Raw genomic sequence first — 12,170 nt, 5'->3', positions numbered from 1 at the left:
TCTTGAAAAGTTTTCCATCATTCATCGATCTCTAACTGAGCTACCGTCATCGCAGCGTCAAGCTCTACCCAGCCATGGCACGGTGCCAAACGATAGCGGGAGCTTTACCACTCACAGCACAGCTTCGATGCTCCGTTTTAATTCCTACCGGATCTCACGCCAGGTCACGTGTACGGAGTGCTGGCGCGTTTAGGACGATGCTCGCACAGTCACGCAAGTGTTAGAGGATCACGCAGAAATGTCGAACATTCTTGACAAAAAGCTTGTTCTAATTTCCGGCCCGGTCCATGTCCACGTCCTGCCGATGCTTATTCACTGCACACGATGGATGGTGAACAGCGACAGCGTCGTTGCCCCGTATCATGTTTATTATATTGATTGATACTGTTTTTCTTCATTTTTATGCTCTTCTCTTGGCCACATACTCACACTCCATACCCCTTTGATATGGTCGGTAGACTCGGGTTACGTCCTGCCCAAGGACACCTGACCATCTCGGGGGATTATCATTGAAATAGATACCGTTGGACGTCCCCAAAACAAAAAAAAAAACGAGACACCAACCATGAGTCAACAGTTCGTGTTGAAAGGATAGCAAAGGAACCTGTTCGGCCTCATCGTTTGCCGAGTAAGATGAACATTTTCCTTTTCCTTTTGTCATCCTCACGTTTCCTTCCCACACGCACACACACACAGACCCGTATTCTGATGAACGATTTACGAACGAGCACGGGTAATAGTTTGGCAGTTTGATAAATGACCGATCAGGGATGCGCTTTTTCTAGGGACGATAACACCGGCAAAACCAAAAAAAAACAGCACTTGCTTCAACAACAGCACGCCCCATTACACACCTTGAGCGTGAAATACCCTTGTGGACAGATACAGACGTGAATATGTATGTTTTTCTTTATTTGACGTTTTTTTTCTGGTGGATTGTTTTACTGTCAAACATGGCCATGATTAGCTTATTTGCTTAGTTCACCCAAGCAAGCTTCAACACATGTGTTATTTTTTATTTTGTGGCTTAACCTACAGAAAAACATCAGTTTTTGTTGGCGATCATTATATCTGTGTTCAAGTTAAAAATTTTCGGAAAGGTGTTAGACGATGCAGAAGATAGGGCCATCCGTGTTCTTCGCGTTTCATGCTGAATAGTCAAGCAGATTTTATTTATTTATTCATTTTAGATTAATATTTTGTCTGCCTCATGGGCTACACAAAAATTGTTTTATTAACTAAGGATGGTGAGGAGGACAATAGGGGGATTAAAAAAATTGCACACGACACTAACGAGGATGCAAGGAAGAGGAGTCACGTAGACGAGTACGAAAATGGGACACGGAGACATTGTAGTCGAACAGGTGGTACGCGTTGTTGAAGGCCGATAACGCTCTTAAAATAAGTTCGTTTGTACTTTCCTTTCCATCCAGGAACATCCAGATCTTTGGAGAGGAGGCTTGCGATAAAGCACGATCGGAGGTGGGAGTGACGGGCTTCTATAGAGTCCAGCCCAAGAAGCCGACAGCGAACAGGATAGGACGGAGGGGTCAGTTGATAACCTGCAAGGAAGCGACGAACAGCTACTCGTGTGAATTTTCGCTGCACCTTCTCCAGTCTGGCCATTGCAGTCGAGCCTGGGGGAGACCAGACAACGGTGGCGTAGTCCAATGTAGATCGGACCCAGCAACAAAACAAAGCCTTCAGGCATAAGGGGTCTCTAAGTTCTGTGGACAGTCTAGCAATCCGACCCAGAGCTTTATTGGACTTGGCCACAACATGATCAACATGTACGTTAAAAGAGAGAGTCTCGTCCAGCCACACTGCCAAGTCTTTTACGGGAGTTACTCGACCTATGGCGGTGTCATAAAGGGTGTAGTTGTGATGGATCTTAAAAGATCTCCCAAACGAAAGGACACAACATTTATCAGGACACAGATTAAGGCCCTGATTAAGGATTTGATGTCTTTATATCTGATGCACGACTTTGATATGAGCAACGTACTGGCCTTTATATTTTACGTTCAAATCAGGCTGAGATATGCTCGTGAGACTCATCTTTTATGTAGGATAAGTGACGAAAAACGAGAGCGCGGATGTCGGACGATCGTTGAGTAGAATCGGTACATGTCTAGGTACATGATCGGTTAAACTAAAGTAGTCACACATCAGCCACCGGCCAATAAAGTACACTACATTTATGATGCTGCTTTCAATTGTGTTAAGTGTATTCGAACTACACCTCAGCACTCAACTTCATTTGCTTATACTTACTAGAAATTTCCCATGAATGTGTGTGGTTTTTGCCTAAACTACAAATAATTTCCATCTTGTTTCGTTCATACAATGTTCTTGACTTGAGCGCTCTTGTTCGCTAAATTGGTTTTCTATTTCATATAATGTGTTTACTAAATTACTTTACGCTACGTTACATCGCACAATATTTTGATTAACTGAGTCGTACACAATGCATGCTTGCTAATACTCAGTTCCCAACACAATCACAGCACACCTTCCCAAACATTCTCTTGTCCTATTGAAATGTAAATTTCGCAAGAAAGTTAGACGGAACAAACATAACTCTCATATCCTTTCCAGCGCTACTTTACTTCCGTTATTAACCCCCTTCCAACTTCTATCTTATTCGTCCTCCAGTTAAATTGTTTAAATCGTTCGCGCGAGGAACCGGATTCGGATCCGGTAAGAATTGAAACTGATCAAATTACAGCATAAATTACTTCCGCTCGTTGACAATTAGTGAAATGTACGCTTCAAGTGATGTACGCCTGTGATGTCCATCTCGTGCAATAGAACAACAGAGTGCCCGATCTAGGCATCTCGGCAAGATGAGAGCTTTAATGCTGTCCTCGTGCTGTGTACGACTCAAGCAAGCATCCTAGAATAACCGGCAGAATCTCGCCTGACGCCTGGTTCGATTTGGCCCGCTGCCAGCGAATGAAACGGTTTGAGTTTATTTATGAAAAACTTCTCGAATGAGTTTCGCACATTTTCATTAAAATATAAACAACCGGCACCGAGGGCCAGTCAGAAGAGCTGTTTAAAAGTTTTACCCAAGCTTCCCGTTTTCCCAACGGCAGATAAAATGGACCATGTGCACGAGGGTACGAGCGGTGTAGAAATAACAACGAGCGGACTCGATAGCAGGGCCCGGCAGACTCGCCTGCAACTTGAACCGCATTTGACCTTCGTACAATGGTCCGATGGGTCAGCTCACGGGACTGGACATTATTGTTGCCTTATGAGTTTAGGAAAGTTTTGCTCGAATGCTCGCTTATCGATGCGACAGTCAGGGGGCGAGGTCGGTACGGCACGGTATGGTCGCTGTGTGCAATTATTTCTAACGACTCCCAAGATTAATTTTCACCCCATAGACCCGTCCCGTTAACGAGCAGTTGACACTTTGACTGCATGACGATGTACCAGTTTACGCTTTTAAATGTTTTATCGCAAAGCTTGAAGGGCTTTCTTTCTTTTTTTTTTTCTACAACACCCCAAACAGCTCATTCATCATGTGGAAATTTGTTAAGAGATTGATCACAAATTATACAAATAACCTATTAATTTTTGGTAAAAGCAAGATGTTTGTGTTATTTATTTATATTTGAGCATGACGACTCTCCGCCGTATTGTCGAATTTTTTTTTTCTTGTATTGCAATAGAAGTTAGAGTCCTGTACAAGCGGGAAATTCTTCGGATGCTTTGATAATTACTGCCTTATGCTGTTCGTTTTCGTATGAGAGTTTATTACATCGGATGACTAATATTTATAACATTTTTCTGAGTGCACACTTAAGTGCCCTTGCACTCAGTCCGAATCTTAGTCTTCGCCAATCCGATCACCCGATCGCGCGCGGTTTTTACATCAAGCTCGGAGTTGAGTTTGCGCTTTCATTGTGTAATATCCGGAATAGGCGCCGTCGTCCGCCAATCCGTTATCCCGGCCTTGATGGAGGATGATTCCACGCCATTCTCCCACCTCAATCTGGGCCTACCACGCCTCCTCTGTCCGTGTGGACGGCCTAAAAGGACTTTCTGAGCTGGGTTGTGCAGTGCCATGCATATAACATGGCCAGCCCATCGGAGCCTGACGAGCCTAATTCTCTGCACGACGGTGAGGTCGTCATACAGTTCGTACAGCTCATCGTTATAGCGGCTCCTCCATTGTCCTTCCACACATACGGGGCCATCCATCTTTCTGAGCATCTTCAAGAGGGCTTCGTCTGTTTTGGACAGGGTCCATGTCTCAGAGGTGTATGCGAGTACTGGGACTAAAAAGGTACGATACAATCCCAGCTTCGACTGTCGCGACAGGTTTTTTGAGGTGAGATGTTTCCTCAGGCTGTAGAATGACTGTTATGTTAGCGCACAACTCCGTCTCTATGCTCTATGCAGAGGTAGGTGAAGTTTTGGACGACCTATCCGTACATCACCCCACCTAGTTCCGGATTTCTTAGTAGGGCCGCTGGTGGTGCCACCATCATTTTGGTCTGAAACCCGAGGTTTTCTGCCGCCTGTTCGATTCTTTGGTAGGTCTCTGCTGCTTGGGAGAGCCGCTGACCAATGATGTCTATATCATCAGAGTATGCCAGGATCTGGGTTGACTTATGAAAGATGGATCCCGAAGTCTCTACCTCCGAGTCACAGATGGCTCTCTCCAGCGCTAAGTTGAATAAGAGACAAGCGAGCCTATCTCGCTGGCGCAGGCTTTTAGTGGTATCAAAGGAGACCCTGAGAGATTTCCATCCACCTTCACCTGGCATGTGACGTTGGTCATGGTCATTCTTGTAGCTGTAATGAAAGTAATATTAAATAAAAATAATTATACATATCCTCGAAGATATCTTCCTACCATGAGTTTTATCCCTGTACAAGAAATTATTTGTCCCTGTATTCAGATAGGGGCGCAAAGGGACTTAAAGATTCGCTAAGAAAGAAAGGAAGAAGGATCGTTTTTTTAGGAAAACTACTTGAATGTAGGAAATGAGCAAACTCCATTGAATTATGTGCTGTTGTAATTTCATTTTCATCGTTGTTTAAAACCAGGATATTATTCAGTCACATCATATCTACGTAGAAAAAATCGTAGCAAAGTAACTGCGAGACCAAAACCGGGACAAAACCACCATCGAGTCTAAAGACAACAGGAGCAAACATATCACCAGACAATCGTCTTACACTAAACCATCTGAATCAATCGTACCTTACCAGCATGATGTAAATATAATCAAATTTACAGTACGGGAAGGATCCGTTCAACTGCTACCAACAGATTATCGGAATGGACAAGAAAGGCAAATTTTCCTAAATATTTCATTTTCCCTGCGGCAAAAGGATGCAGCGTAATGCGAAGCATCAATGCTGTGCTTGCACAAAATGATCCAAAGCTCATTTTCATATCCCCATGCGGAGCGCAAAAAGGTCGAGTTGAAAGTAATAAAAATCATACATCGCCCAGCTGAGCTAAAACCCAAGACTTTATCCAATAGCTCCAAAGTTAATGGAATGGCGGGCGTTCATTGCTTGTTGTCGGCCTGAAGCTCCGCTCGGCTCGGGATCGTAAAACCGGGGTATTGAAATCGTGAACTCAAGGACCACCCGTGCCTTTGCATCATTAAAAGCCGTTTTTCCAGCATGTTTAACTCCTCGTTCAAGGCACGGCGACGGAAAGCCAAACTTGCAACCAGCAGGAGCTGGTCTTGATGGCACGGACGCCTGTAAATGTTAAGCATTTCACAAGCCACATAGTACATAGTTGTTGTGAGCATATTTTGTGTGTACGGCTGTGCCGTTTTCGTAGCCTGATCCTGGATGACTTTCTTCACTTTGCGTGTCCTATCGACTTCAAAACCGTTCGATTACCACTATATGCAACTTTGCATCCATCTCGTTGTTTTTTTTTACTCTAACGTTGAATTTTAACTTCTTCCGATTTTTTTTTCCTTTGTTGTTTTTCTTTCACCAATCGAAACTACGAAGAAAATCAATTTTTCATTTCATCACCCTTGTGTTCCCTTGCACGGAGCTAGTTTTGTTGCTCGTGTTTTCCTAACGATGCGATGCTTTTTTTCCACTTTTTCACGACATTTCCGTTTATCTACACCACACCAGTAGCAATGATCTGTTGTCGCCCGCTTTTTTCCCTACTCCAACAAATAAAGCTTTTTAGCTTCTCTACAAACTCACCCAAAACACACACACACACACACACACATGTGCACACTAGAGTTTGGATGATTCATCTATTTTTTTCTCGATCACCCAACAAGCCAACCGGATTCTGGTTCGATGGCCGTGTTTTCGGGCCGTTGAAGCCGAGACAAGTTTTATGCTCCACACAAACGGTTCTCATAGTAATCAATATTAATGCCCATCGTATGTTTTATACATCATCGTGCTGTTCCCAACATTCCCCACCAACTGGCGTATGGCGTAAAGCCTACGATCACAGGTCGCTCGTGAGGAAACTGTGGCGCGGGAAACAGTTGCAACGGTGTGGCTTGATCAGGCAAGGGAAATGCTCTCACCTCCCTTTACGATCCTAAAAACATTGCCAAGAAGTCCAGAATAAAAAAAAAAAAATAGAATCTCCCAATCCAGCCAAGTGCACGGCGAAACGAAGAAAGTGATACTTATAAATCGTTTCCATCCTTTACGAGCGTGCCTTAGAGCCGGATGGATGGATTTTCTGCCACCCGGTCTCTGCATAGTTTTGCATGCTCAAGCACGCCCGCACTGGTATGCGGCGTCGGTCCATTTTGTGTTGCATCAGAGACCTTTTTAATTCCCCAGCAGTCGTCAGCGGTGGCATCGTCACTAGCGGCACGAAACATCATCTTGCGGCAGCACCGTTTCGCTCTCGGAATGAAATAGAAAACTACGCCAAGCGTGGTACAGTAGGAAGTTGTCGTGTATTTCAATTACTGAAATTAGCACTATCGATGCTAACGAAGATAATGACGATAATAGTGCAAAAGGCAAGCAAAAACTGGAAGGGAAAGCTGACGATGACATGCAATTTTCACCCATGGCTCGTCTCGGGCAGATTATCCAAAACGAACAGAAAATTGAGCAAAACTGGTAGGAAAATGGCAGTAAAGCAAAAATGAACAAAAACGAGACTCTGCGGTGGGTGAGATGCGTCCGGAAGTAAGTGCAACATAATGCGTTGTAAATGATGCACTCATGTTTCCAAGCGTTCTGAGATACGGGGGAACGGGTTGGGTGTTGTTGATCGTGGAAGAACGGTTAGCTCAGTGATGTCTAACTCAATATGACTGGCGGACCGGAAAAAGAGGAACTCTCAAATAAACTACAAAGGGATGTCCTTTAAACGCTTTCCTTTTTTAAAGTCGAGAAAACGAAACTCTACAGGCCTAATTGTCAAAGCCAAACGGAAAACTTACCGACGGAAAGACTCTAACCACACGGAAAGCAAATTTTTATTATGGTCAGCCGTTAGAGTCGACGAATGTTTCGTCGACTTTTTGCATACATTCATACCTTTACGGATTGCTTTGATCATGCATTCGCAGATGATTTCATTCGAATTAAACCTATCCTTAAATGCTAATTTTGACTAGAATCATAAAATAATGAATCAGTTTGGTTTAATAATATACTTTTTGTGGTGGAAATTTTTTCGTGGTGAACTCTCGTGGTTCTTGCTTCAGAATGATTCCTGCAAACTGTAAAATAAAATCACTAAAACGAATTCAAAATGATTGTCATAACGTATCCACGTAAAATATGTACACTTTTCTATAGATTTACGCTTAAACATGGTTTTTATGAATGTAAACTATACTTTCCGTTGCACTTGACCGACGAAAAACTTTCCGTCTAACGCGCGTTTCCGTTTGGCTCAGGCAATGTAAATTTTTGACTTTCCGGTCGATAAACATCTGACTTTTAAACGTCTGATTTAGCCAAACGGATAGCCAAACGGAAAGTCATAATACCAAAGTGACAATTATGAGACGTTTGAGAAGACGTTTGCGTTCCAAAATCAGGCCTTATGACAAGTATGGGTTGATCTCTTCAGCTCGTCGTTTCTGGCTCTGGTCTTCACATGGTTTCCATCCATCCGTACCGTTCCCACGTAGTGAGGATTGACTATCCAACTATGTGGTATCACCAATTGATGATCGGTAATACGTCCTAGGAACCTACTAGGTCTTTAAGCCAAGAAGAAGAGGAATACAGGCGACAGTTTAACCTAAAAATTGTTAAGGTAAATAATCATCAGTCTAAACAAGTATTTACTTATAACTTATCGATGGTTATGGTTTTGCAACCATCAAGCTAGTTCAAATCGTACAGGCTTCTTTTTCTTGGCCTGCTCAAGATTGAGCACGTTTCGTCGACATGGCCAGATCTCCAATCAGTTTCCAGGAAACTCGATCTAGGGCTGCAGTCCTCTCCATCCACGGCTGCAGTCCTCTCCATCCACGGCTGCATCCGATCTCCGACAGGTTAGACTCCACTTGATCCAGCCAACGAGCTCGCTGTGCTCCTCTACGCCTCGTGCCAAACCCAGAAAACATATCCTTCCGGCTTTGACTACCGTCAGGATATCAGCACCGCCAAACAGCTCAGAAAGCTCGTACAGGCATCCGGCCCAATAATGCAAACCTAATTGTGAACTTCTTGAAATACCCACCTCTATAGACCTCGTCTAAACAGTCTTTTTGTTCCAAATCCAGAAATTTAACTTGTTCTTTATCCAGATATTCAGGCTTCATCGCCGAAGAAAGCATCGCGACCTAATTTTGGGTCAGTTTTTCACTGCATTCGGCGTTGTCGATGATCAGATCAGTCGGATCTTGTATCGATGCATATTCTAGACACCATGCCAAATCATCCTAGTGGAAGTTTGCAAAAGGCCAAGTTCTTCTCCCCGTCAATTTTCTCGATAGCTCTTGGACACTTCATCTAGAGAAGTGTCCACAAAGGAGAACCATGTGACCTTGTGATTGTAAATTGGAGCAAGAAGAGCATGAAGCATGAATAACATTTAATATAATAAATATTGCTATATGATGTTGGGCGCTTTTTTTCATGAATTTCTCTTCTTTGGTTCTACAACCGAGAGAGTCCCAATAAACTGTCCAAAGTTAGCCAATGTCCATTGGAATACCGTGTAGTCCGTTATAATCAATTGCCTCCGAATTCCTTTACGGACCAGATTGAATTGACTCGCATGTTTGACATATCTGGCTTAAGAAAACTACCATTCGGTACGCATCACATAGAGTGGGTGTTTTGTTATTTGATTCCAATTATATTGCATATAAAATCTTTTTTTTTTCGTATTTAGTTCTCTTGATAATACAGCACAAATGTACAGGCCTGTGATTTAGGCTTGCTACAAATTTAGAACGAGCTATCATCAAATTTTAAATGCTGTTTTAAAAACAACGGAAGTAAACATCTTCCATCTTTATAATATATTATTTATTATCGCGCATTTCCTGGACAGCACACCACGAACGGCTACAGGGAATTAATTATGAGTTTTCTTTGCTAATCAAAACATCAAGCATGATCTAATTCATACCTTCCCGTCCATTATGTTTAAAACCGTGCTTTAATCCCTCCGATCCCATATTAAGCACCGACAGCATTGACGAAAGGACCGCGTCGTGTATTAAAATTCAAACCAGTGTGAAACGGGTTCGGCATCGATAGCAGACGAAAATTACTGCCAACTTTCCGCGCGGTGTTATTAAATGTTAAAGCTCGGACGCTTTATGGCATCGAAAATCCACGCCGTGCACATTCCGCCAAAATCGTGCTTTGTTAGGGGATTTCTCTTTCTTTTTTTTTTTTTGCTTCGGCCAACCGTTTTATACGAACGAGCCACAACCAACCAATGTGTGAATTTTTTGCTTTCATTGCTTCGTATCTTACTGTAAGGATTTATAGGATGTACGAAAATTTGAGCTTTAATTTATGCGTAAAATCCATTCCCTGCTTTGGTTGCTGCAACCGGAAGCTTGAACAGTACCGTAACCGTTACTTACGCGACCTATTCGATCAGCACGTTGGGGATGGTTTTTCCTTGTGCGATGAGAAAAATATGTGTTGTTGGGAGCTTATCTGCAGGCGTCTATGTATTCACTCTACTGATTTTTGCTATGATTTGCTCGTTTGCTCAAGTATAAAATTAAAATCCGATCCTCGAGACCATCCGCAAACAAAAATCACTCCAATGTTAACGGAAAACTCTTTAATTTATTATCAGCGATTTATTTTTCAAATTCGGTCTTCACACGGTAGGGCCGGGATTCAAACCCCATGCGGACCGTCCCCCCGTAGTGAGGACTGCCTATCCAATTACGTGGTATCGGCAAGTTTAGTAAACCATTGCTACTCTCAAAAATCAAATCAAATTTATACATCACACGCACTGGATACAAGAAGGATGATAAGGAGTAACTGTACGCCATCAAATCCTTATCATACTCCTCTTATCAACCTTCATAATGGCTTCAATGATGGTAGCTGCGATATTCCGGTTCTTTATAGAAAAAAGTTCCACCCCTGCATCATATGCAACTCTTCACAATTTAATAACCTAATCTGTCATCCTCAGTGTAAAAGCTCTCCCACACAGTACATCTATTGCATATGCTTTCACCCTACTCTCTACATCAACGGTTTGACTGCGAAAACGTTTCATCAACAGTCAGCAAAATCGAGAAAAACAAAAACTTTCCACACATCAATACACACATCACGATGGTAATGCTCGTGAGCGCAACAAGGACGTGTAAAAAAAGCTTCAGCCAACTGTTCTGTACTGTTGTGTCAGCATCCTGTTATGGAACTTGTCTAGTTGGATCCAAAATCCACGCATTTCTGCCCGGCACTTGGTTGTATTCATAGCAACGTATCACCTAGCAACCGGAAAAAGAAAGCTCAGGGTGGCATAGGTACACACTGGAATCTATTTTTTACACCCGTGCTAGGGGCAAACTGCGCCGTAGCCATTGTGATAGGGTTGGTTTTTTTCCCCTGCTTGGAAAATACAGATCCGAAAGCTTTTGCATGGATGTTTGCTTTAAAAGCTTCATGCGGACGAAAGCAAATGGTTTCGTAAAATAGTAAAACTATAGTGAATGAAGGTAAAATTGTGTTTAATTATTTTACTGAAAATATTGCACAATGGTACAAGCAGATGAGAGATGCGCCTGTAATTGATTATACTTTTTAGTAAATTTCCTTGTAGTTGCTTGATTTGTACTTTGTATAGAAGAACGATCCTGCTGGGATTTTCGTTCCTTTGTATTAGTATTATTTCAATGAGCTTGAAATCTAATATTGTGCCAATAAACAAATATTAGTTATATGTTTCAACATTTTTTAAATTTTCTCTGAGCAGGTTAATTTACTTTTCAATCATTTAAACAATAAAATGTAATGTACATCGAGATTTCATCATCAGCCAAAATTCATTATCAGCACTACTAGTGCCATTGTTCCTACTCACATCGACTGTAAGTTAATAATATTAAGCTTAAACAAACACTATGTTATGTGTCAAATTCACACCGTAAGCGAACATGTTATTGTTTTACCAACCAAGCTTAAACCACTTTTCCGAAACATGCTTGCCAAACAACTCAATAAACAACGGCAACGGTCTGATGCTGCACGCTATCAGCAAACACAAGCTTACCGACCATCGGATTGGGCTCATTAAAACTGTTGGAAAATGCTGGAACCATAATTTCAAGATGTCCGCATTCGCAGCACACCCACCCATCTCGATCCACCAGCGCCGTACCAGCAGCAACAACAGTTAAAGCCCACCACAGTGCCTTCTTGTGTGCACTCGGCGAAAAGTGTGGTGGAAAAACACACGGGCACAAACAAAACGGCATCCGGAACCAAGTATTTATGTACAATTTACTGGAGAGGATTTGCTCTCGGGGTGGCGACCGACTTACGGCGACTGCACTTTACAGCATTTTTAACCGTTTTCTGCTCCGGCCCAGCATCGGCCCGGGACGCTGGATGCAGCCGCTGGTGGTAGGTTTTTGTTGCCTTTCTTCATTATGTGTACCATTTTGTTTGGTCTTTGTGTTCGTGTTCGGTCGTTTCGGAGCTTGTGTTATTTGAAACAAAAACTCATCTCGTCAACATAC

General features: G+C 42.6%; 7 protein-coding genes across 7 annotated transcripts in view; 3 read left to right on the top strand and 4 right to left on the bottom strand.

Annotated features, from left to right (window-relative positions):
• LOC126558602 (persulfide dioxygenase ETHE1, mitochondrial) overlaps positions 1 to 12,170 on the top strand; it is a 277,195-nt gene that overhangs the window by 117,396 nt on the left and 147,629 nt on the right. The window lies entirely within an intron of this gene.
• Positions 1 to 12,170, bottom strand: part of LOC126559740 (probable cytochrome P450 28a5) — a 149,762-nt gene that overhangs the window by 17,568 nt on the left and 120,024 nt on the right. The window lies entirely within an intron of this gene.
• Positions 1 to 12,170, top strand: part of LOC126559190 (malignant T-cell-amplified sequence 1 homolog) — a 237,956-nt gene that overhangs the window by 112,682 nt on the left and 113,104 nt on the right. The gene's annotated exons all lie outside the window — the stretch shown is intronic.
• The window catches only part of LOC126558952 (very-long-chain (3R)-3-hydroxyacyl-CoA dehydratase 2-like), a 45,578-nt gene that overhangs the window by 5,765 nt on the left and 27,643 nt on the right, over positions 1 to 12,170 (bottom strand). The gene's annotated exons all lie outside the window — the stretch shown is intronic.
• LOC126558983 (uncharacterized) overlaps positions 1 to 12,170 on the bottom strand; it is a 99,017-nt gene that overhangs the window by 65,888 nt on the left and 20,959 nt on the right. The window lies entirely within an intron of this gene.
• The window catches only part of LOC126557228 (uncharacterized), a 204,420-nt gene that overhangs the window by 175,757 nt on the left and 16,493 nt on the right, over positions 1 to 12,170 (top strand). The window lies entirely within an intron of this gene.
• The window catches only part of LOC126559453 (60S ribosomal protein L30), a 32,193-nt gene continuing 29,281 nt past the window's right edge, over positions 9,259 to 12,170 (bottom strand). The window contains exon 4 of the mRNA XM_050215616.1: positions 9,259 to 9,268. The gene's annotated coding sequence lies outside the window, so the exon portion shown is untranslated. The remainder of the gene's footprint in view (positions 9,269 to 12,170) is intronic.

This window comes from Anopheles maculipalpis, chromosome 2RL, assembly GCF_943734695.1.
Source record: "Anopheles maculipalpis chromosome 2RL, idAnoMacuDA_375_x, whole genome shotgun sequence".
Taxonomy (NCBI): Eukaryota; Metazoa; Arthropoda; class Insecta; order Diptera; family Culicidae; genus Anopheles; species Anopheles maculipalpis.
The sequence above is the reverse complement of the archived record's forward strand: the minus strand, read 5'-3'. Positions and strand labels throughout refer to the sequence as shown.